Below are 26,887 nucleotides of genomic sequence, written 5' to 3'. Positions count from 1 at the left end.
TTACTTGATAATCCATATAAACCAGTTAATACAGCACCTGGAACACTGTGTAAGCATGTAATAAATGTTAGTTATTGCTCCAAGATAACATTTTGGGATAATTATGTTCTTTCACTGTACGTCCCCTTTTCCTTCTTTTGCATTTCCCTCAACCCAAGCCCCACTTAAGCAGACAGTTCTGCTCTCACAGCCTCTGGTGAGGAAAGAGAGAGACTCTGAGCCTTCCTGACTTTTGTTTATAGAAGTCTGAGCCCCAGAAGACTGAGACAAGGTGTCTTAGCATCTTAGAAATGGAGAGGGAAATGGATGGGGCTTCTTTTCACCCCAACTAGAAAGAGATTTTGTTTGGATGGAGGGAGAAGAGAAGAGAGAAAAGGGTGTTATATCAGCTTTCCAGCACAGCTGTCAGGGAAAAAGCAAGATCAGAGAAGGAAGAGCCACTGAGACATCTGGGCAGCTGGGAGTGTAGGCAGCCTAATAAAGATTTGCAAGCCTTAAAGCACAGGTCCAGATAGTGGAGCTGCCAGACACAAAGGACCTTGCTTCCTTCTACCTGCGTGGAAAGGGAACTCAAGAGCCAATACACTCACAACCCCAAAATGCTCTACCACTCTGGACCCTGACAATTCCAGGGAGCTCTTGAAAAACATTCCCCCTTCCAAAAATAAAAAGGTAAGTTTCCCATCAGCTAGGGAGAATGAGCAGTGGTGGTGGTGGTGGTGGTGAAGACAGTGATATACAAACAGAAATTAAATGGAGTTATCGAAAATAAAGTTATAGTTCCCACACACTGGTGTTTGCAGATTTGTGTACCGAGATTTGTATAAAATTCCAGAATTTGCAATGCCTCAAGGCAATTGTTTAAAACAATCATTGTGCTCTCGCTACAAATGTTGATATATATGCTGGGGTGGGGGCAATAGGAGAAAATCAGTACAAGCCTGAGGAATACCTTGGAATTTGCTGCATTTGGTGTCTGTTGGTGTCACTTCACTTGCTCATGAACATTAAGCGAACCACCCTGGCTTGAGGAGCAGCACACCAGAAAGACGTTTTGTAAATGTGCTTACTAGGTCGTAAGGCTGGGAGCCTCCTTTCCTGCAGCTTTTCTCCTTCCCTAAAATCTTTTCTCATTTCTTTGCCAGTGCCTTTAACTTTTCTTAGCTGCATTTAAAATGTTTTCTATTATTTCTGCATGAGTAAGACTATGTGTCATTTCAGCCCCGTTGTCAGCTTCTGTTTCACTTTCATTAAATTTGTTGATTGAGTGTGAAGAAGGAGGCACTGTCATCATTACCAGATTTTGTACTTATGGGCTAGATCTCTCTTGGAGCAACGTTGTGATCTGTACTGCAGTTTTGTAATGATGCTCTGGAAAAAAGGGGATGAGACCAGGGAAGGCACCTTATCCCTTCCTTCTCTCTTTCTCTGGGTTTAGAGAGGCAGTAAAAGAGGGGAGGAGCCCACTAGAGAATGGACTTGAGGATATGGGGAGGGGGAAGTGTAAGCTGTGACAAAGTGAGAGAGCGGCATGGACATATATACACTACCAAACGTAAAATAGATAGCTAGTGGGAAGCAGCCGCATAGCACAGGGAGATCAGCTTGGTGCTTTGTGACCACATAGAGGGGTGGGATAGGGAGGGTGGGAGGGAGGGAGACGCAAGAGGGAAGAGATATGGGAACATATGTATATGTATAACTGATTCACTTTGTTATAAAGCAGAAACTAACACACCATTATAAAGCAATTATACTCCAATAAAGATGTTAAAAAAATAATAAAGAGGGGAGGAGGATACTTATGTTTTTCCTCTATTCATTCATTCTTTCATTTTACTTCACATATGCTTACTGAGCACTTCCTAGGTGGCAGACACTGATTTAGGAGCTGGAGGTACAATTGACAGCAAAAACAGGCCTGGTTCCTGCCCTCACGGAGCCTATGGTCTGGTGGTAAGACAGACTTTAATCAAACAAAACACTAATTAGTGTCTACTTACCCCTGAAGATCCTGATCTAATTGAGCTGGAGAAGGACCCAGGCATCAGTATTTTTTCTTTTCTTTTTTTATTAAAAAATAATTTTTTTTAATCTATTTATTTTTGGCTGCATCGGGTCTTAGTTGCAGCACACTGGATCTTTCGTTGCAGTGCTCAGGCTCTTCGTTGTGGTTCATGGGCTTCTCTCTAGTTGTGGCACATGGGCCCCAGAGCACATGGGCTCTGTAGTTGCGGCACACGGCTCTCTAGTTGTGGAGCGCAGGCTCAGTAGTTGCAGCTCGAGGGCTTAGTTGCCCGGAGGCATGTGGGATCTTAGTTCCCCAACCAGGGATGGAACTGGTGTCCCCTGCATTGGAAGGTGGAGTCTTAACCACTGTACCACCAGGGAAGTCCCCCTCCCCCGTTTTTTTTTATCAGTATTTTTTATAAGCTCCATAGGATAATTCTAACAGGCTGCTAGGGCTGGGAATCCCTGTGCTAGATCACACAAGTTCTAATCAAGCACCATTGAAGCATTTTGATTTTACATTGTAACAATGGTGAAGTTACTGAAAAGAGGTGATATGGTAGGATTTGGGTATTATTATTAAGCTTTCTTTATTTTGAAATAATTATAGATTCACTCAAAGTTATAAGAAATAATACAGGGGGCTTCCATGGTGGCACAGTGGTTAAGAATCCACCTGCCAATGCAGGGGACACAGGTTTGAGCCCTGGTCCGGGAAGATCCCACATGTCACAGAGCAACTAAGCCTGTGCACCCCAACTACTGAGCCTGCACTCTTGAGCCCGTGAGCCACAACTACTGAGCCCTGTGCCACAACTACTGAAGCCCCTGCTCCTAGAGCTCGTGCTCCACAACAAGAGAAGCCACCACAATGAGAAGCCCGTGCACCGCAGTGAAGAGTAGCCCCCGCTCTCTGCAGCTAGAGAAAGCCCGTGTGCAGCAACGAAGCCTCAATGCAGCCAAATATAAAATTAATTAATTAATTAAAAAAAGGAAATAATACAGAGAGGTCCCATGTCCCCTTTACCCAGTTTTCCCCAATTGTAACATCTTGCAAAACTATAATGCAATACCACAACCAAGATATTGTCATTGACACAGTCAAGATACAGAATATTTTCAACACCATAAGGATCCCTCTTGATGCCCTTTTATAGTCATACCAATTCCCTCATATCCTTCCAACTCCTTAACTCCTGGTGATCATTAATATATTCTCCGTTTCTATAATCTTGTCATTTCAACAATGTTATATAATGGAATCTCATAGTACTTAACCTTTTGGGATTGCCTTTTTTCTCACAGCATAATAATCTAGAGATTCATATAGGTTGTTGCATATATCAAAGAGTCTGTTCCCTTTTTGCTGAGTAGCAGTGTTCCATGAATGTACCAGTTTGTTTAACTGTTCATACATTGAAGGACATCTAGGTTGTTTCCAGTGTTTGGAGGTTATAAATAGAGCTGCTAAACATTTATGTACAGGTTTTTGTGTGAATGTAAGTCTTCGTTTCTCTGAGATAAAAGCTCAACAGTGTAATTGCTGGATGGTATGATATTAACGTGTAGAATCTGTCATATATAAACTATCAAATTGTTCCCAGAGTAGTTGCATCATTTTACGTTCCCAACAGTAAAGACTGTGTGATCCAGTTTCTCCTCATTCTCATCAGCATGTAATGTCACTATTTTTTTTTCTGACAACAAAAGAGTATCTTTTATTCATATTTATATCTTCTCACCCCACACCCAAAAAAGCACAGGGCCAGGCAGGGCATCTGTTGCCCAGGAGGATGATAGTTAATGTTGTATGTAATAGAATGAATGTCACTATTTTTAAATGTAAGCTATTCTGATAGATATGTAGTAATATCTTGTGTGGTCTTAATTTGCATTTCCCTCACGGCTAATGAGCCAAACATCTTTTGTGTGCTTACTTGCCTTTCGTATATCCTCTTTGGTGCAGTTTCTTTATGTCTTTTGCCTATTTTCTAATTAGGTTGTTAGATCTTAATATTGGGTTTTGAGAGTTCATTTTTATATTCCAGATACTAGTTCTTTTTGTTGAATATGTATTTTGGAAATATCTTTTCCCATTCTGCAACTTGTTTTTCGTCCTCTTAACAGAGTCTTGCAGAGCAAAACTTTCTAATTGTGATGAAGTCCAATTTTTTTCCTTTCATGAATCATGCTTTTGGTGTCAAGTATAATAACTCTTTGCCTTGTCCTAGATCATGAAGGTTTTCTCCTACGTGTTTTACTAAAAGTTTTATAGTTTTATGTTTTACATTTAAATCTGTGAATTATTTTGAGTTAATTTTTGTATAAAGTGTGAGTCTTGGGCCAAAGTTCACTTTTTTGCCTACGAAATTGCTCAACACCATTTGTTGAAGAGGTAATCTTTACTCCATTGAATTTCTTTTACCCCTATGTGAAAACATCAGTTGTGCATATTTCTGTGAGCCAAACTCGGGGTTTTCTGTTCTGTTCCATCAATCTATAGTCTATTCCTCTGCCAATACCATAGAGTCTTGACTATAGTGGCTATCTAATAAGTACTGAAACTAGGTAGAAGGATATATTTCCTTTTGGCTAATAACACAAATCAACAGAAAATACTGACAGACTGTACAATGGCAACAGATACTCTGGACAGCAGTTTTATTATCTACAGATGACTTTATGTTCCTAATACATTATTTACTATAAAGTAAAATGTGATATGTACAATTTCTATGCACCAAAGATTTTATGCAAGGCCTACATTTTAGCAATCAATCTGCTCTTATTCTGTTCAAATTCAAGGGCACTTAATCCACCACTTGGTAGCTGATGTCAACTACAGTGGGAAGGATTCACAGTATAGACTTTATTTGCCTAATATGTTTATAAAAGGAACATCACAAAGTTGTCCAGTGTCCAATTGTTTTCTTTTCTTGAACATAACCATCCTTCTAATGCTTTAACTTTGAGACTAAATAGTTGTGATTCACATCATTGAATTCTACTTATTTTAAAAAATTGTACTGGGCTTTAGAGTGAACAGTGGGCCACAGATGGAGCCCTTTGCTCATGACTCTGAAAACATCGCCTATGAAAACAGCTGTTCCTAATACTCTGATGTCAATGCCTCTGTCATAGGACATAGTCAAGGTGCCTCTAGGCACTTGCACAAGAGGAGATCAGGAGGTCTTTCTGAGCCTTGACATCTTTCAACCTAGAGGTGGCCATTTTTTACCACTTCATTTCCTTGCTTTGCTGTTTATCATCCACTCATTCAAAAACATCCATTGTGGGGAATTCCCTGGTGATCCAATGGTTAGAAGTTGGCGTTTTCACTGCTGGGACCCAGGTTCAACCCCTGGTTGGAGAACTAAGATCCTGCATGTTGTGTGGTGAAGCCAAAAAAACAAAAAAGATCCATTGAGCCTCTACTCATTAGACATAATCGAAGACATGATCCTTGTAGTCAGGTTAGACTGTCTTATTCACTTTTGAACACCAGCATCTAGATCTGTTACAAATTGTAGCAAGCTCTTATAAACCATCTAATGAAAAAAAGGGAAGGAAGGAAGGAAGGAAAAAAAGGGAAAGAAGGAAGGAAGGGAGGGAGGGAGGGAGGGATGGAGGAAGGAAAGGGAAATTTTATGATCTTGGGGAAAACTATTGGCCTTAAATATCTGATATTTATTCATGAAACAGTATATACTATGCACAAAGGTTCTTTGCCCAAAACTGTTGCCAATAACCAAAAAAGGTTCTTATCCTTAGCAATGAGCAACCTTTTGAGTAATCAATATTTTTCAAAGTGTGGTTTGCCAAACATCTGTATGAGAAGCATCTGGGAATTTATTTAGGAATGAGGATAGTCTAAAATCCTTAAATAAAGAATAATTATTTTGTGTCCATTGACAGATGAATGGATAAAGAAGATGTGGTACATATATACAATGGAATATTACTCAGCCATAAAAAAAGAATGAAATAATGCCATTTGTAGCAACATGGATGGACATAGAGATTATCATACTAAGTGAAGTAAGTCAGAAAGAGAAAGACAAATACCATATGATATCACCTATATGTGGAATCTAAGTACAACACAAATGAACATATCTATGAAGCAGAAAGAGACTCACAGACATAGAGAACAGATTTGTGGTTGCCAAGGGGGAGGGGGCCAGGGGAGGGAAGGATTGGGAGTTTGGGGTTAGCAGACGCAGACTATTATATGTAAGATGGATAAACAATAAGGTCCTACTGTATAGCACAGGGAACTATATTTAATATCCTATGATATACCATAATGGAAAAGAATATTTTATAAAAATGTACATATATGTATAACTGAATCACTTTTCTGTACAGCAGAAATTAATACATTATAAACCAACCATACTTCAATAATCTTTTTTTAAAAAAGGAATATTAACCTTTATTTAACCAAAGGACAGCTATGAATGAAATTGTGCCACAAATCACAAGGATGTTAACTGAAAGAGAACTCCTGATGCAGATGGGGGAACAGTGAAAATATTAGGGTCCTGTCCCACTGCATTAAGAATATTCAAGACCAGAGGTACAGAAGAGCAGACAAGGTGTGGCTCATTTGAGAGAATATAAAAACTTTTCCAGCAGGGGAACCACCAAGCAGGAACTTCTCAGTGTTAACAAGGGGTGGATTTTAACAAGAGAGATAACACTTTCCCTCAGGTGAGCAGCCTGAAGTAACCTACAGTAAGTAGCAGACACCCTACAGCCATAAAAAAAATTCTGGTTTTGGCAACTGGGTGACAGATATTCGTGTTTAGGTAAGAAAACTGTTAAATTAAAATGTATTCATGATGCCACTTTCCTTTACCTTGGTGCAGTTTGCCCAGGTACTAGGATTTACCTCTCAGGTACTATTAAGTTAGAGCAAGATGCCTATTCTAATCATAATCTATTATATGTGTAATATAAACAATAATCAAATTGTTATTCAACAAAAATATATTTTTAAATAAAAATGCTCTAATGAATAATCACATGGGGACTTCCCTGGTGGTGCAGTGGTTAAGACTCCGCGATCCCAATGCGGGGGGGCCCGGGTTCGATTCCTGGTCAGGGAACTAGATCCGACATGCATGCCGCAACTAAGAGTTCACTTGCCACAACTAAGGAGCCTGCATGCTGCAACTAAGGAGCACACATGCCGCAACTAAGGAGCTGGCGAGCCGCAACTAAGACCCAGTGCAACCAAATAAATAATTTTTTTTTTAATCACATGTAGGGACTTCCCTGGTGGCGCAGTGGTAAAGAATCCACCTGCCAATGCAGGGGACACGGGTTCAAGCCCTGGTCCGGGAAGATCCCACATGCCACAGAGCAACTAAGCCCATGCGCCACAATTACTGAGCCTGTGCTCTAGAGTCCGCGTGCCACAACTACTGAAGCCCGCGTGCCTAGAGCCCATGCTCCGTGACAAGAGAAGCCACTGCAATGAGAAGCATGGGCCCATGCACTGCAACGAAGAGTAGCCCCCACTAACCACAACCCGAGAAAGCCTGCACACAGCAATAAAGACCCAATGCAGCCAAAAATTAAAAAATAACATAAAATAAATAAATTTATTTTAAAAAGTCACATGTAGCTTCTTCCATTGTCTACATTGAAGGAGTGTCACATGGCTGGTTCTAGAAAACTACAAACAGAAATTTGCAATGCTGGCTGTACATAAGAACCACTTGGGGAGATGTAAGAAGTATTCATGCCAAGGGCCCACTCTCAAAAATTCTCTTTCAGAGAGTCCAAGAGAGGACCAGATTTGGATATTTATTTTCTAGAGAGACATCATCATACACTGGCTACCCGCAACGGAATTACTAGGCAAAAAAGGAAATGATCAGCTGCTGTGGGGTTGCCGCCAAATCTGTAGAACTGTAAATCTTTAAAGTTCACATCCTTGGCTGCTTTTTTCAATCGTTTGGAAGCTTGTAAAAATCTTGAGGTCCTGGCTGCACCCCAGACCAATAAAATCAAAACTTGGAAGAGGAATTTAGGCATCAGCTTTAAAATATTTGTAGACAACGTCTAGAAGCAGGATTTAAATAAGTGGCTTTACTGTAAGAGATGCCCCACAAGAATTAGAATAGCAGGTGCTAAGATGTTGGTTATTATGGAAACTGATCAACCAAAACATTTCTTTAAACTTCTGAGCCTCATTGCTTCAGTTCTATTAGCTATCACTCTTCACCTAGGGTTTGTGAAAGACACTGGTTGCCTAAAAGTACTGGTCATTTTAAGCCCTGTCATCTGAGATAGTGTTCCCTGTATATGGAGTCTGTTACAAATTCATTGGGATTCTGCTGTGGCTAAGTTGTGAAGCACAATAATCTCAGCATTGACCTAAATTAGACCTCTAGTAGGGAATTTCAAGACTACAATTTACTGCATGCTTGTGCAATTAAAAGAACTGCTTATTTTATGAAATGGGCAGTAATGAATAGATGTCTCATTTTAAACAAACAGATATTACTAACATGACCCTAATTAATGAATTTGCTAACAGTTCACTATTTTTAGGAACAACTAGCTGTGCATAGCACTAAATATATGATACAGTTTCCAATTTTAAAAAGAAACATTTCTTTGTAAGCAAATGAATATTTTAAAATACTATAAAGCAGTTTTCCATGGGCTTTGTTCAGAGCTGCTTTGGTTTTTTTCAAAGCAGTCAACACATTTTATAATATCTCTGAAAATCATTTTAAACTCAATATATTCCAATCCACTGGCAGACCATAAATATAGCTCTGTCTGTGTTACAGCAGTGAAAACAAAAGAGCATCACATTTAGTGAAGATATCTGATAACTTGGGTTTCAAATTTAAAGAAAGGAAAACAGAGATAGAAATGCACTCAATTTTAGTGTTTACCTTTAATATGGATGGCCCTAAGCAAAACTGGGAAGTAAATCGAGATTGGTTTGTAGTTTCCCTACCCTTCTGGGAGCATAATCAGTTGATTTAAGCTTTTCTTTCTGCTTCTCCTCTCCTTTCCAGAACTACTAGCCTCTGTTCTCAAATCTTACATTTAAAAAGAAATCTAATCTGTATTGTTTATTTGTTCCTTAATAGGAATGTTCATTTTTAATAAAAGCCCTCCCAAGGATATTTGCATTTTAAGACTTTCTTCATTAATCTTCTATTAATAGTAATGGTGGTGGTTGTTAAAAAGGAACAGTCATACCCTGAAGGAAATGAGTTAGAATAATATTGAATCAGTAGGTTTTTTTGTACTCCCAGCCACTGTTGCCTGGGGAAAAAAATACCCATTACATATACTTACATCTTAAAGAGAAATAAAGAATTCCTTTCCAAATGCCTTGTTGTGCCAAAAGGAGGAAAAACAAATTTAGAATGTGTGTGTGTGTGTGCATGTGCGCGTGTGGGTGTGTGTGCGTGGGTGTGTGTGCATGTGTGTGGTGTGTGTGTATGTGCGTGTGGGTGTGTGCGTGTACGTGGGTGTGTGGTGTGCATGTGTGTGGAGGGGTTGGGTGGGTGTGGGTGTGGGTGTGCGTGGGTGTGTGTGTATGTGCGTGTGCATGTGTGTGGTTTGTGTGTGGGGGTGTGTGGAGGGGTGTGTGTGTGTGTGTGTGGATTTAAAGGTGCTCCTCAGGCTACCACTTAGATTGCATGACTCAAAAAAAAAAGAGATCTTGGAGCTCTGAGAAGCAGCAAGTATTATGAATTCACAGAAGTGGTGATGATTCCATGGAGATGGTAGGACACAAATTAGACACTGATGGGATGGAAAAGTTCATTTATCAATTCAGTCCATCTGCACATTTGATTTCACACAGACTGAACATCTAGATGATTGACTTATTAAGTGTATGACAAAATGGATTTTAGGTTTTTGTTGTTTTTGCTTTAAGAGATGACACGTTGGAAAGAATTGAGGAGATATTTCCTCAGAGGCAGAGACCTTTTAACCTGAGGAGATATTAAAGAAGTGAAGTTTGAGTAGTGTCAATCTACTTAGATAGGACTATCTTTTTATCCTGATCATTTAATAAATTTCAACTCTTGCGTCCTTCTCCCTTACTTTGTACACGAATTACCTCCTTGTAGCACCCTATAGCTTCACTCTCTCCTCCAGACTCCACTTCACTTCCTTCTACACTGCTAACCCCAAGATATTGGGTGACTTACCTTTTTCTCTTCTACCTTCACTGACAGTACTGCCCCGACTTCTGAGTCGCTCTCTTAACTCTGCAATCTGACCACTGCTACCACCATCCTGACAACAGTACTCTTTGTTAGAGAATGTTGAGGGCCATCTCCCCAGAAATGTTACTTGAAACCAAAGGATTAAAAGACATTGTCAAGATACATAATGAAAAGGGAGGGGACAGAAAAGTGGAGAGGAAGACAAAAGACACAACTCTGGTGGATGGTTGAGGCTCACCAAGAGGAGGAACCGGCAAAACACATGGTGGGACAATCATGAGGCAGGAGTTGACTGAAGGATCATCCTGTTACGGTAGCCAGTGAAGGAGCAAATATAAAGAAGTTCTCCTTTTTGTCCCACCCAAGCTCAGAAACACACTGCTTTTCCTACTCCTAGACTTTCCCAGTGCTACCAGAGGTTCACGCTGAGAACTATTCCTGGCGCCCTCACAGTCATCGTTTTACACATTTTGATCCTGTTCCACTATTCTGGGTTTATCTCTTTCTTTCTCTTCTCCATCTGAAATTCTGACTGAAGAAAAAACTCCCCGTGCCCCAAACACATGCCATATTTTCCCATCTTTCGGTCTCTGCTTACTATTGACTCTACCTATAATGTCCAGCCCCATCATTTCTACCCATCAAAATCCTACCCATCCTTCAAGCCCAGCTCAACTCTTTAATGGGTAAATGAATAACTGAATAGAGGCCTCAGGACAATCTTGATCACAGTCACGTAGCCTAGATTCTCTGTATGGCCTGAAGTACTCCGGCAGGGCTGCCCTATGAATAGACCACCACTGCACATTTTTAATCAACACTCACAGAAATTCCCATAGTTTAGCTTATCAAATGTCAAAAGGAAAATATGTACCCAAAGGTCCCATACCCAAATCATAAATTTCTTTTGCACATATAGCAGTAATCAGAAAGTGCTCAGGTTTCCCTCCTGAGCTACAGAGTCAGTGTCCTGCCTGCCTTCCTGCCCTTAGCTCTATGTTTTCAACTTTCTCCTCTCTCTCCTTCTCATTTATTGATATTAGTATCTTTTCTGCTACTGGTTTATGTGACATAATCCTGTAGGGAATCAAGTAGATGCTTCCAATTAGATTCATTACAAGTTCCCTTAAGAAGTGATTAGAAAGGTAGAATCCCAAGTGGCAGATTCCCTCAGTAATCCCAGCATCATTTTCAGGGTGCTTGCCAACACCAGACCAGGTTTTAAATGCCACAGTTACCACTCTATCACCAAGGGATCCTGGGAAGCTTGCAAAACTGTGAGTGCAATTGCACTTTACTGAAGGCCCTCATATGGCAATAACGAGGAAAGCAGAAATGTGAAATCCTCATCAAAAGGCAGTTCAGAGTGGTGGTTAATTAGTGCACAGTCTCTGTAGTCAGATGATGCTAGGTTTAAACTTTAGTGACACCACTCACTAGCTATAAGAATTTGGGCAAATTATTTAACTTCTCTGAGACTCCATTTTCTTATCTGTAAAACGAGTATAATGATAGCACTTTGGGGAGAATTAAGTGAAGTCTGTATAATACTTGGTATATAGTATTCAAATAAATGGAAGCTACTATCATTACCATGGAAAGTGACATTCCAATGAATCATGAACTGCCTCCCATTCCAAAACCATGACCTTGCAGTTGCTAAGCTATTTGTGATCTCTTCGGGCAATAAAGAAGATGGGAAAAAGGGAAAGGAAAATGGGAGAGAAATAGGTTTGCCTATTTTCAGTGACTCCAGGCCCTCATTGCTGCCAAACTCTTTATACAAGTATAACTGAGGTAATATTGTGAAAATATTTTTCTTTCCCTTCCTTTATAAATCTGGTTCCCTACAGCCATTCAGCTAGTATAGCCTGAGGAAATCCTTCATCAGGATAGAGGAAAACATGATGTGAATTAATTCCTTCCTTCTAGCCTGATGGGTTGTGGGAAAAATACCAGAAGGAAGAGGGATAATCAAGTATGCCCCCTCCAGGTCACAATCTGAAAGAGGGTAGAAGGAGAAATGGAACAGAAATTGAGGGAGAACCAGGCACAGAAGCAGAGGGTACCACAGTCTGTTTAGAACTCTGAGAGGAGACTGCCATACAGAATGGCCTTACCATCCTGGGACTACCATCGTACAATGAAGATGGTGAGGAGGTACAGTTCAGCAGAGAGAGGGCCTGTGTGCCTTTCCCATGCCTGCCTTGGCTCTTCAGGGTCATGGAAGAGTTCCAGTAATTCCCCCAATCCCCTGTGGGAGACAAGGTAAGTAACAGAATAGGCAGCCTTGGGACCTGCTATGGTAGGGCCTCGGTGGTTAGGTGTGACGTAACCCTAACATCGAGGATGGAGGGCAGATGCCTCTCAGCCAGGGGCCAGAGAGGAGACCTGACTGATACTTGGTGGGGTCTGTAATCCTGGCAGATATAGGGTAGGGTGGGTCTAACTAAGCCAAAGAATAACATTGCACTTGGGGAATCACCATTCCAAGGCTCCAGAAACCTAACTAGATCAGCTACCCTGCAGCAGAGGCACAGGTCAGGAAAGGACCTGTACTTGGATCAAGGCCCATCTCTCCTGTCACAGTGGGATGCAGATGCCCAGACACCATGCTGACAGAGAAGTGGGAAATGGACAGGGAGGAAACTGAAAAAAATGGCTCATCTACCCTCTTTGGAAAATAATTTTGCCCAAAGAGAAGTCTGGCCTTTACTCTGAGAGGTAATATCTAAGTCCTTGGAATGTTCTGCCTGATAAGAGTGTCTTTGCTTACCTGGGAGCCTTAGGGCACACAAGATAGTCTATACTAACAATGTGATTTATGGTTGGGGGCCTTGGGCCACCTCAACAGCTCAACTTCTGGAGACGCTGGAAAATAAGACACAGGTGGTCAACATATCTATGCAACTGAGCACCAATAAAAACTCTGGTTACTGTGGCTCAAGTGAGCTTTCCTGGCTGGCAACACTCTGTGTGGATTGTTACACATCATTGCTGGGAGGAGTGAGCACTGTCAGAGACTCCACTGGGAGAGCACAACTGGAAGGTTTGTGTTTGGAACTCTCCTGGACTCTGCCCCAGGCATCGCTTCCCTTGGCCAATTTCAATCTGTAAACTTTTGCTGTAATAAACCACAATCATGAGTATAACAATGTTCAGTGAGTTCTGCAAACTTTCTAGTGAATTATTGAAACTGAGGGTGGTCTTGGGGACTCCCAATGTCCATACACCCCAAAGAGACTGAGTCACCCGGCATGGTCAGTGAGGAAAATTACATCCATTAGAGAAATAAAGAAGCCTCATTGTCTTGTCAACTTTGAGTGACACTTTGTAAATATATGAACCTACTACCCAAGCAAGTAAGGACTCTTTACCACTCTAAATGAAACATGGATGAAGGAATCAGGGCTGGTAAGTCCTTCTTCCCTCAGAGTAAGGAAGAGGACATGAGCACTGCCTTCAAATGCTTTAAAGCTGTGATGTGAGAAAGGAACTAGAGTTAGTTTGTCTGGCTAGAGGTTATATAAAGCCCAGCTGAGGGAAGTTATGGAGGGCCAGGTTTCAGTTTATTCTAAGCACAAACTTATTGACAACAGGAGGCCTCTAAAAACAGATGGGGTTGGCTTAAAGGTAGTCGAGTTACACATCACCAGAGATCTAGAAGTAGAGGCTGTATGACCCTTTGGACTGAATTGTGTATGAGGTGAGAGTTGACTCAAATGTCCTTTAAGTTACAGTCCAAGCTAAGAGGCTATGATTGGAATGTAAGAGAATGTGGTAAAAAGGCAAGCCTATATATGGGTATATTATTATTTCAACTTTTCTTCAGGTTTGAAAATTTTTTAAAGTTGGAAAACAAACAAAAAAGGAAACTACTTAGTGGCTGAAAATCTTCAGTCATTCTAGAAAGAAACAGAAAGTTTTGTTTGCATGTTTGTTTTAACAGGTTAGGTTTAGACTAAAAGAAAATGGGTATTCCATCTGATGAAAAATACATGACAGTACCTGCATTTTGCCATTACTGACACATCTTGGTATTTAGTCCTTTTGTAGTTAGTGATTGCTATGGACTGAATTGTATAACCCCAAAATTTATATGTTGAAGCCCTAATCCCCAAGGTGAATATATTTGGAGATAGAGCCTTTAGGAGACAATAACGGTTAAGTGAGGTCATAAGGGTGGGACCCTAATCTGATAGGATAGGTGGTCTTATAAGAAAAGGAAGAGAGAGAAAGATTTCTTCTTCTCTCCTCCATGTGAGGACACAGTGAGAAGGCAGCTATCTGCAAGCCAGGAATAAAGGCTGGACCTTGATCTGGAACTTTCCAACATCCAGAACTGTAAGAAAAAAAAAGCCTATTATTAAAGCCACCCAGTCTATGGTATTTTGTTATGGCAACCCTAGTAGACTAAGACAGTTGTCTTTTAGTGATTTACTAACTTATTTCCTCCCTGTATAACATTATTCATATTACTACATTTTATAACAAAGTATATAAACATAGCTTAGTATATTTACACAGGCAGACAAAACATTAACAGTGGCATTTCTGGAGATAATTTTTGGTGTGCTACCTTGCAAGCACACAGGACAGAGCAAGTGATGGTGATAGCAATTACTGCAATACTGACTGAAGAGCCTTTTATCTCAGGAGGAAATAGCAAGAGAAAATCAGGGGCCTTGTAGATAAAAACCTACTATATGAAGTAAGAATGACCCAGGTAGGCAACCATTCATGAAACCAAGATTAGGATTTGCTATAAACACAAGCTTCTGTATACATATTAACAGCTGAAGACATAGGATTGGAATTTTACTATGGCAAAAATCTTGTCAGTTCAAAATTGTAAACAGGATAGATTGCATCTTAGGAAACTAAATGATTTTTCTGCTCTCTACTGGCACAGCACCATCTGCTGGACTTGTTCAAAATGCAAATTCTCCAATCCTGAAGAAACTAAGCAAAGTCACCAGACTGGTCTAGATGCTCCTTTTCTGGACCGTAACATCTCTTTTCTTGTTTCCTGTCAAGTGTTGGCTGACACTTCCTTCCTGTGCTCATAAATATAGATGTCTTATTTATATTTCACATTTTCACTGAGTTTCCTAGAGATTTGTTACCCATATATAATGTATGTTATGGAAAATGAATGCAAGGAATCTATTGGAGAATTTTCAATAAGAAAACTATTCTTTGGGGGAATTCCCTGGTGGTCCAGTGGTTAGGATTCAGCACTTTCACTGCAGTGGTCCAGGTTCAATCCCTGGTCATGGAACTAAGGCAGGGGAACTAAGATTCCACAAAGCCACGCGGAGTGACCAAAAAAAATTAGTCTTTAATTTTGCTGGGTAATGCCTTGGTAAGTGGAGCTAATTAAAATATATAGTGCTCCTTAAGCTCAGTTCTTTTCCCAAAAGCAGCAGTGTGTGTGTGTGTGTGTGTGTGTGTGTGTGTGTGTGTGTGTAAATGTTGTCTAACTTGCCTAATTTCTTGTCTCTATATCTAACCTACTGACCCGATTCTAGGCTCCAAATATCCTTTCTTCTCCTATCCCACCTTTATACCCTTCTACTCTCCATATCTGAGATGAATCCTGACCCCAGCCAGAGGATGTTTATTGAACAAGCGCCACACTCAATACTAAAGCTATTGCTATTTCAACCCTCACCTTTACCCCAGTTCTAGTGGATAGACTTCTGCCTTCTGGCTGAGATTGCTTCCCAGAGCTCAATCTCCAGTTCCCATACTGAGCTTTGCCTATTTTCCCTTATGCTTGTATCTCTTTCTTGATTATTTGCTCAGATACTCCATTTTCCAGGGCTCTCTTGGGGAAAATTCAGAAAAAGATAAGAATGAAAGAACATGTCAGGCCTGCTGACAAATGGTTGAAAAGTAAGATCAGGGAAGATATAGAACAGCACAATGCAATGCTGAGTTCTCTGAGGAGCCAACTCTAAGATGGAGATTAGCATGTTGCAAGGGAAGGGAAGGAAGCCAGTGGGGCAGAGAGAGAAGTCCAATTGTAATTCAGTCCCAAATAAAGCCTGAGCTAATCCTGTGGGGAGTTCTGAAAATGGGATAAGCCTTCAGAGGTGACTTGACAAGGCAAAAGGGCCAAACCTTTATATCTTTAGTCCATCAGCCACTGGATGTAGGCCACCAGCAGGGAGTATGACCTCAGGCAAGGGGCTCTCTTCAGCTGAGACCCAAGGGGGCTGACCCAGAGAGCATTCTTCCAGCAGCACTCCTAGCAGCTAGGAGAATAAGTCCTAAAGAGACTTAATCTTTCCTAAGGGGGAATAAGTCTTTCCTGAAGAGAGATCTGGGCCTTGCATACCAGTGTCCCCCCGACACCTACACCCCCAAGAAGTGCCATGATCTCCTCTGCCTAGCAGAGAACATTTTTTTTAATCCCACTTCCGGCCTGGAAGTCACTCCGAATCCCTATCCCAAACACAAGGAGGATTAACCCCTTCATGACAAGCAACCCCAGAAGAAGGCACAGTAAGTCCCCTACATACAAACCTTCAAGTTGCAAACTTTCAAAGATGTGAATGTATTATAAACTATTATAGTACAGTACTATATAACCGATTGTATTGGTTGGGTACCTAGGCTAACTGTATTGGACTTACGAACAAATTGGACTTAGAAACGTGCTCTTGGAACAGAACTCATTCCTATGTAGGGGGCTTACTGTAGATAGCTAGCACTGAGCAGTAGGGGGAGTACTTGAAGAGAACAAGGAGAAAGGAAAGCAAAGCCTATTCTGGGGTAATGAAGAATCAGCAGCAGGCATTTCACAGAGCATACATCACGAAAGAGAAAACACTGTGGAGGGAATGAGCTTTGAATTGGTAGGGATAGAGAACTTCCTGCAATTGGGAAATGAATGTCCCAGCAGACAACAGCCTGGAACATGGGCATAATCAAAACACAAGAACAACAGAAGAGAAAACCAGACCATAAAATCTGTGAACAGAAACCCATCCTCCTAGCTGCACTGGACTAAGGATTTTCCCCAGTTTCCTTAAAAAAGACATAGAGAAAGATAATTTTATAACTTTCCTTCTTCCACAAATAATTTGCTGTGGCAGATCCTTAGTGCACAGGATAGAAAACTTATACCATACTCTCCTACTTGTTTTGTATTCCTAGTAAATTGGACATAATTCTCTCCCTATATCATAGCCAAACATAGAGTAATTATTGATAAATCCTTTAGTCATTGTTAGGGACTGAATGTTTGTATCCTCCCAAAATTCATATGTTGAAGATCTAACCCACAGTGTGATGATATTAGGAGGTGGCGCCTTTGGGAGGTGATTAGATCATGAGGGTGGGGCTCGCAAAAATGGGATTGGTGCCCTCAAAAGAGACTCCAGAGAGCTCTCTTATCATTTTTGCCATGAAGAACACAGAGAAAATACAGTTCTCTATGAATGAGGAAGCTTGTCCCTACCAGACATCCAATCTGCTGGTACCTTGATCTTGGACTTCCCAGATTCCAGAACAGTGAAGAATAAATGTTGATTCTTTAAGTCACCCAGTTTAGGGTGTTTTTTTCTTTTTTTTTTGGTTTTTTGTTTCTTTCTTTGTTTTTTCTTTGTTTGTTTTGCTGCACCACACAGCATGTGGAACTTCCCGGAAAGCGATCAAACCCATGCACCACCCGCCCCCAAACAGGGAGGAACCAAGATGGTGAAACAGAAGGATGTGCTCTCACTCCCTCTTGTTAGAACACCAGAATCACAACTAGCTGCTGGACAATGATCGACAGGAAGATACTGGAACTCAACAAAAAAAGATACCCCACATCCAAATTCAAAGGAGAAGCCACGATGAGACAGTTGGAGGGGCACAATCACAGTAAAATCAACTCCCATAACTGCTGAGTGGGTGATTCACAGACTGGAGAACACTTATACCACAGAAGTCCACCCACTGGAGTAAAGGTTCTGAGCCCCACGTCAGGCTTCCCAACCTGGGGGTCTGGCAATGGGAGGAGGAATTCCTAGAGAATCAGATTTTGAAGTCTAGTGGGATTTGATTGCAGGACTTCAACAGGACTGGGGGAAACAGAGATTCCACTCTTGGAGGGCACACACAAAGTAGTGTACGCATCAGGACCCAGGGGAAGGAGCAGTGACCACAGGGGAGACTGAACCAGACCTACCTGCTAGTGTTGGAGGGTCTCCTGCAGAGGCAGGAGTGGCTGTTGCTCATGGTGGGGACAAGGACACTGGCAGCAGAAGTTCTGGGAAGTACTTGGTGTGAGCACTCCCAGAGTCTGTCATTAGCCCTAACAAAGAGCCCAGGTAGGCTCCAGTGTTGGGTTGCCTCAGGCCAAACAAACAACAGGGAGGGAACCCAGCCCCACCCATCAGCAGTCAAGTGGATTAAAGTTTTACTGAGCTCTGCCCACCAGAGCAACAGTCAGCTCTACCCACTACCAGTCCCTCCCATCAGGAAACTTACACAAGCCTCTTAGATAGCCTCATCAAACAGAGGGCAGACAACAAAAGCAAGAAGAAGTACGACCCTGGAGCCTATGGAACAAAAACCACATTCACAGAAAGACAGACAAGATGAAAAGGCAGAGGGCTATGTACCAGATGAAGGAACAAGATAAAACCCAAGAAAAACAACTAAATGAACTAGAGATAGGCAACCTTCCAGAAAAAGAATTCAGAATAACGATAGTGAAGATAATCCAGGACCTCAGCAAATGAATGAAGGCAAAGATCGAGAAGATGCAAGAAATGTTTGACAAACACATAGAAGAATTAAAGAACAAACAGAGATGAACAATACAATAACTGAAATGAAAACTACACTAGAAGGAATCAATAGCAGAATAACTGAGGCAGAAGAACGGATAACTGACCTGGAAGACAGAATGGTGAAATTCACTGCTGCAGAACAGGATAAAGAAAAAAGAATGAAAAGAAATGAAGACAGCATAAGAGACCTCAGGAGCAACATTAAACGCACTGCATTGTAGGGGTCCCAGAAGGAGAAGAGAGAGAGAAAGGACCCAAGAAAATATTTGAAGAGATTATAGTGGAAAACTTCCCTAACATGGAAAAGGAAATAACCACCCAAGTCCACGAAGCACAGAGAGTCCCATATAGGATAAACACGCCGAGACACATAGTAATCAAATTGGCAAAAATTAAAGACAAAGAAAAATTATTGAAAGCAGCAAGGGAAAAATGACAAATAACATACAAGGGAGCTCCCATAAGGTTAACAGCTGATTTCTCAGCAGAAACTCTACAGGCCAGAAGGGAGTGGCATGGTATACTTAAAGTGATGAAAGGGAAGAACCTACAACCAAGGTTACTCCACCTGGCAAGGATCTCATTCAGATTCGATGGAGAAATCAAAAGCTTTACAGACAAGCAAAAGCTAAGAGAATTCAGCACCACAAAACCAGCTTTACAACAAATGCTAAAGGAACTTCTCTAAGTGGGAAACACAAGAAAAGAAAAGGACCTATAGAAACAAACTGAAAACAATTAAGAAAATGGTCATAGGAACATACATGTCGATAATTACCTTAAACGTGAATGGATTAAATTCTCCAAACAAAAGACACGCGCTTGCTGAATGGATACAAAAACAAGACCCATATATATGCTGTCTACAAGACACCCACTTCAGACCTAGGGACACATTCAGACTGAAAGTGAGGGGATGGAAAAAGACATTCCATGGAAATGGAAATCAAAACAAAGCTGGAGTAGCAATACTCATATCAGATAAAATAGACTTTAAAATAAAGAATGTTACAAGAGACAAGGAAGAACCCTACATAATGATCAAGGGATCAATCCAAGAAGAAGATACAACAATTATAAATATATATGCACCCAACATAGGAGCACCTCGTTACATAAGGCAACTGCTAACAGCTATAAAAGAGGAAATCAACAGTAACACAATAATAGTGGGAGACTTTAACACCTCACTTACACCAATGGACAGATCATACAAAATGAAAATAAATAAGGAAACACAGCTTTAAATGACACAACAGACCAGATCAATTTAATTGATATTTATAGGACATTCCATCCAAACATAGCAGATTACACTTTCTTCTCAAGTGTGCACAGAACATTCTCCAGGATAGATCACATCTTGGGTCACAAATCAAGCCTCAGTAAATTTAAGAAAACTGAAGTCATATCAAGCAACTTATCTGAGCACACAGCTATGAAATTAGAAATCAACTACAAGGAAAAAAACATTAAAAACACAAACACATGGAGGCTAAACAATACATTACTCAATAACCAAGAGATCACTGAAGAAATCAAAGAGGAAATCAAAAAATACCTAGAGACAGACGACAATGAAAACACGATGATCCAAAACCTCTGGATACAGCAAATTCAGTTCTAAGAGGGAAGTTTAGAGCTATACAAGCCTACCTCAAGAAATAAGAAAAATCTCAAATAAAAAATCTAACCTTACACCTAAAGGAACTAGAGAAAGAAGAACAAACAAAACCCAAAGTTAGCAGAAGGAAAGAAATCATAAAGAAAAGAGCAGAAATAAATGAAATAGAAACAAAGGAAACAATAGCAAAGATCAATAAAACTACAAGCTGGTTCTTTGAGAAGATAAGCAAAATTGATAAAACATTAGCTAGACTCATCAAGAAAAAGAGGGAGAGGACTCAAATCAATAAAATTGGAAATGAAAAGGAGAAGTTACAACAGACACTGCAGAAATACAAAGCATCCTAAGAGACTACGACAAGCAACTCTATGCCAATAAAATGGACAACCTGGAAGAAATGGACAAATTCTTAGAAAGGTATAACTTTCCGAGACTGAACCAGGAAGAAATAGAAAATATGAACAGAACAATCACAAGTAATGAAATTGAAACTGTGATTGAAAATCTTCCAATAAACAAAAGTCCAGGACCAGATGGCTTCCCAGGTGAATTCTATCAAACATTTAGAGAAGAGCTAACACCCATCCTTTTCAAACTCTTCCAAAAAATTGCAGAGGAAGGAACACACGCAAACTCATTTTATGAGGCCACCATCACCCTGATACCAAAACCAGAGAAAGATACTACAAAGAAACTTACAGACCAATATCACTGATGAATATAGATGCAAAAATCCTCAACAAAATACAAGCAAACAGAATCCAACAACACATTAAAAGGATTATACACCATGATCGAGTGGGATTTATCCCAGGGATGCAAGGAGTTTTCAATATTCGCAAATCAATCAATGTGATACACCATATTAACAAACTGAAGAATAAAAACCATATGATCATCTCAATAGATGCAGAAAAAGCTTTTGAGAAAATTCAACACCGATTTATGATAAAAACTCTCCAGAAAGTGGGCATAGAGTGAACCTACCTCAACATAATAAAGGCCATATATGACAAACCCACAGCAAACATCATTCTCAATGATGAAAAACTGAAAGCATTGCCTTTAAGATCAGGAACAAGAAAAGGATGTCCACTCACACCACTATTATTCAACATAGTTTTGGAAGTCCTAGCTATGGCAAACAGAGAAGAAAAAGAAATAAAAGGAATACAAACTGGAAAAGAAGTAAAACTGTCACTGTTTGCAGATGACATGATACTATACATAGAGAATCCTAAAGATGCCACCAGAAAACTACTAGAGCTTATCATTGAATTAGGTAAAGTTGCAGGACACAAAATTTATGCACAGAAATCTCCTGCATTCCTATACGCTAGTGATGAAAATCTGAAAGAGAAATTAAGGAAAACTCCATTTACCATTGCAACCCAAAGAATAAAATACCTAGGAATAAACCTACCTAGGGAGAAAAAAGACCTGTATGCAGAAAACCGTAAGACACTGATGTAAGAAATTAAAGATGATACCAACAGATGGAGAGATGTACCATGTTCTTGGATTGGAAGAATCAATATTGTGAAAATGACTTTACTACCCAAAGCAGTCTATAGATTCAATGCAAGCCCTATCAAATTACCAAAGACATTTTTTACGGAACTAGAACAAAAAATCTTAAAATTTGTATAGAGACACAAAAGACCCCGAATAGCCAAAGCAGTCTTGAGGGAAAAAAATGGAGCTGGAGGAATCAGACTCCCTGACTTCAGACTATACTACAAAGTTACAGTAATCAAGACAATATGGTACTGGCACAACAACAGAAACATAGATCAATGGAACAAGATAGAAAGCCCAGTGATAAACCCATGCACCTATGGTCAACTAATCTATGACAAAGGAGGCAAGGATATACAGTGGAGAAAAGAAAGTCTCTCCAATAAGTGGTGCTGAGAAAACTGGACGGATACATGTAAAAGAATGAAATTAGAACACTCCCTAACATCATACACAAAAATAAACTCAAAATGGATTCAAGACCTAAATGTAAGAACGGACACTATAAAACTCTTAGAGGAAAACATAGGGAGAACGCTCTTTGACATAAATCACAGCAAGATCTTTTTTGATCCATCTCCTAGAGTAATGGAAATAAAAACAAAAATAAACAAGTAGGACCTAATGAAACTTAAAAGCTTTTGCACAGCAAAGGAAACTACAAACAAGATGAAAAGACAACCCTCAGAATGGGAGAAAATATTTGCAAAGGAATCAACGGACAAAGGATTAATCTCCAAAATATATAAACAGCTCATGCAGCTCAATATTACAGAAACAAACAACCCAGTTCAAAAATGGGCAGAAGACCTAAATAGACATTTCTCCAAAGAAGACATACAGATGGCCAAGAAGCACATGAAAAGCTGCTAACGTCACTAATTATTAGAGAAATGCAAATCGAAACTACAATGAGGTATCACCTCACACCAGTTAGAATGGGCATCATCAGAAAATGTACAAACAACAAATGCTGGAGAGGGTGTGGAGAAAAGGGAACCCTCTTGCACTGTTGGTGGGAATGTAAATTGATACAGCCACTATGGAGAACAGTATGGAGGTTCCTTAGAAAACTAAAAATAGAATTACCATATGATCCAGCAATCCCACTACGGGAGAAAACCATAATTCAGAAAGACACATGCACCCCAATGTTCATTGCAGCACTATTTACAATAGCCAGGTCATGGAAGCAACCTAAATGCCCATCAACAGACGAATGGATAAAGAAGATGTGGTACATATATACAATGGAATATTACTCAGCCATAAAAAGGAATGAAATTGGGTCATTTGTAGAGACGTGGATGAATCTAGAGACTGTCATACAGAGTGAAGTAAGTCAGAAAGAGAAAAACAAATATCGTATATTAACGTATATAGGTGGAACCTAGAAAAATGGTACAGATGAACTGGTTTTCAGGGCAGAAATTGAGACACAGATGTGGAGAACAAATGTATGGACACCAAGGGGGGAAAGCAGGGGGTGGGGCAGTGGTGGTAGTGGTGAGATGAATTGGGAGATTGGGATTGACATATATACACTAATATGTATAAAATGGATAACTAATAAGAACCCGCTGTATAAAAAAATAAGTAAAATAAAATTCAACAATTTTAAAAAGACACATGCACCCCAATGTTCATTGCAGCACTATTTACAATAGCCAGATCATGGAAGCAACCTAAATGCCCATGGACAAACGAATGGATAGAGAAGTTTTCGTACATATATACAATGGAATATTACTCATCCATAAAAAGGAATGAAATTAGGTCATTTGTTTAGATGTGGATGGATCTAGAGCCTGTCATACAGAGTGAAGTAAGTCAAAAAGAGAAAAACAAATATCGTATATTAACGCATATATGTGGAACCTAGAAAGATGGTACAGATGAACCAGTTTTCAGGGCAGAAATTGAGACACAGACGTAGAGAACAAATGTATGGATACCAAGGGGGGAAAGCAGTGGGGGGTGGGTGGGATGAACTGAGTGACTGGGATTGACATGTATACACTTATGTGTATAAAACTGATGACAAATAAGAACCTGCTGTATAAAAAAAAATAACATAAAATTCAAAAATTAAAAAAAAATGTGTTCTTCTGAGAATAGCTCACAGTAAAACATAAAGAAATGTTCATGAGGAAATATAACTACTAACTCTAATGTGTTTAAAAGGTTACCCAGGTTTGGTGTCATTAAAAGCTTTTATCAGATAGTTTCCTAACATAAGATAATAATTCTGTTGAGGTAGTTATATAATGACTTTGATATTTCCTCTTTATTCAAAAGTGTGTTTTATTATAAAATGTGTAAGAACACATTTTAGTTGTTATCAAGTAAGCTGCATCTTAAATTATATTGGCAAGACAAACATCAATATATTATGCTAGTAGAAATAGATTTTTCATTTAACAATCCAAGTTCCAAAAATGACTAACCATATAACAATAACATGAGTTTTGGAGTTCTATTCTATGGCTAGTTTTTATAAATTTTCAATTTTCTGGACATCTATGGAACAATGGAAAGCCAAATGACTTGCTTGGCTTTGGTGACAAAATATTAATGTGAGGCTTACACAGGTGTAAAATCTTTGTGAATTGGAATGCTTTACTCTCGCTGTTGTGGCCTCTCCTGTTGCGGAGCACAGGCTCCGGACGCGCAGGCTCAGAGGCCATGGCTCACGGGCCCAGCCGCTCTGCAGCATGTGGGATCCTCGCGGACCGGGGCGCGAACCTGTGTCCCGTGCATCAGCAGGCGGACTCTCAACCACTGCACCACCAGGGAAGCCCTATGTCTGGTTTTTTTCACTGGCATGTTTTTGAGATTCATCCATGTTGTTGCAGGTATCAGTAATGTGTCTTTTTTTTTTTTTTTTTGCTGAGTAGTATTCCATTCTTTGGATATATCTCAATTTGTTTACCCATTAATCTGTTGATGGACATTTGTGTTGTTCCTACTTTTGGGCCATCCTGAATAAAGCTTCTATGAATATAAAACAAACAAACAAACAAACAAAAAAACCCATGCTCCCTGCAGTGGAAGCACGGAGTCTTAACCACTGGACCACCAGGGAAGTCCAATGGTATTTTTGCTATAGCAGTCTGAACAGACTAAAACAGTTATCTTGTAAAATCCTGAGTTAAAGTCTCTTTCCAGTATTATATGTAGTTCTAGTCTGGATCATTCATTAACTAATTATTTCCAGTGTCTAGAGAAGATCTACCCAGTAAGCTGTCTTGTTACACACGAGCACCTTAAAGGGACTCATGAGTAGGCTGAATAGTACAAAGCAGAAGAGGAAGGACCCAGAAATAAGGTCACCAGAAAGAATCAACAAAAAATTTAATAATCAGAAAGCCCAGCATTGGCCATCACACATGGCTGCAAGCAAGTTCTCCTTACATATAAGGGTGAGAAAACAGTCCAGATGCTTGCCCTTTGGGGGCTTAGCCTACAAAAAAAAGGAAAAGTTAAAAAATAATAAACAATTTAACTCTTTAAAAAAATATATGTATCATGTGCCAGGTATTGTGTGCTAGGTGCTGGGGAGAGATCAGAGTATAAAAACAGACCAAAATCTCTATTCTCATGGAGCTTTCAGCCTGATGAAGGAAAAAGCAATAAATAAATTTTTAAAAAGAATAAAAGTATGTTGATGGAGATGAGACTAGCAGAGAAAAATCAAACAGGAAAGAGGGAATGCTGAGGTAGAAGCAGGGTCAATGTCAAACAGGGAAGGCCACACTGAGGAGATGACATTGAAGCAAAGACCTGCAAGAGGTAAGGTAGTGAGCCACTCAGGTGACCAAAGGAGGAGTGTACCAAGCAGACAGAACAACAGGGCAAAGCCAGGGAGGAGGACCACACCTGTGTGTTGAGAAAAGCAAGGGGACTGGAGCAGCTCGAGTGGGACGTGTGTATGACAAGCAAGTGTAGATGAGGTCCGAGAGGCCACTGGGTGGGGAGTACGTATAGACCAGGAAGCACGGTGAGCACTGAGGTGATTCTAGCATGCAGCTGGGTTCAGAAGTGCAATCCATGGGCCAGCAGATTTGGTATCACCTATGAGCTTGTTAGAAAGGCAGATTCTTGGGCCCTGCCCCTGAATCAGAATTTAAATTTTTATAAATGACTTTTGTAGAAAATGTTTGAAAAGCACTGGCATAGAAACTACTTGTAGATAAAGCAGGACTTTGGCTATCTTTGAGAGAAAACATTAGAGGGTTTGTGACCCTAGATATAGTGACACACACAACAAAACTGAAATCACACAAAACAACTTAGATTGCTATGTGTGATGCAATCTGACTTCTCTTTCCTATTTCTTTTTTTTAATGCTGATTTAGACCTTCTTCATTGATCTCATAAACAAGCAGTTTAAAAAAAACTATGGTAGAAGATGCTTCAGGGAGTGATACATTCAACTTAGCAAAGTGTAAATAATTTTGACATAAGCATGACTAGTGCCTGGGTAAAATGATAAAATCCACTCTGTGGACTGTAAGGCATGTGGTCCAGAAATGTAGTTTCCCATTGTCTTCGTTAATGTAAATATTCACATGAAGCTCACTATGGACATAGACTAATTGAACATTCTAGCACACAATAATTTGAATTGCTAAAAGCTAAAATTAAGTATATTTCAAATATAATAAACATAGTTAACACATGATAGTGTTTACTATGTGCAGGCATTGTTGTAAAGAATATATAATATA

The sequence above is a fragment of the Tursiops truncatus genome, chromosome 16, assembly GCF_011762595.2.
Source record: "Tursiops truncatus isolate mTurTru1 chromosome 16, mTurTru1.mat.Y, whole genome shotgun sequence".
In the NCBI taxonomy this organism is placed as follows: Eukaryota; Metazoa; Chordata; class Mammalia; order Artiodactyla; family Delphinidae; genus Tursiops; species Tursiops truncatus.
Note: the sequence above shows the minus strand (reverse complement) of the source record.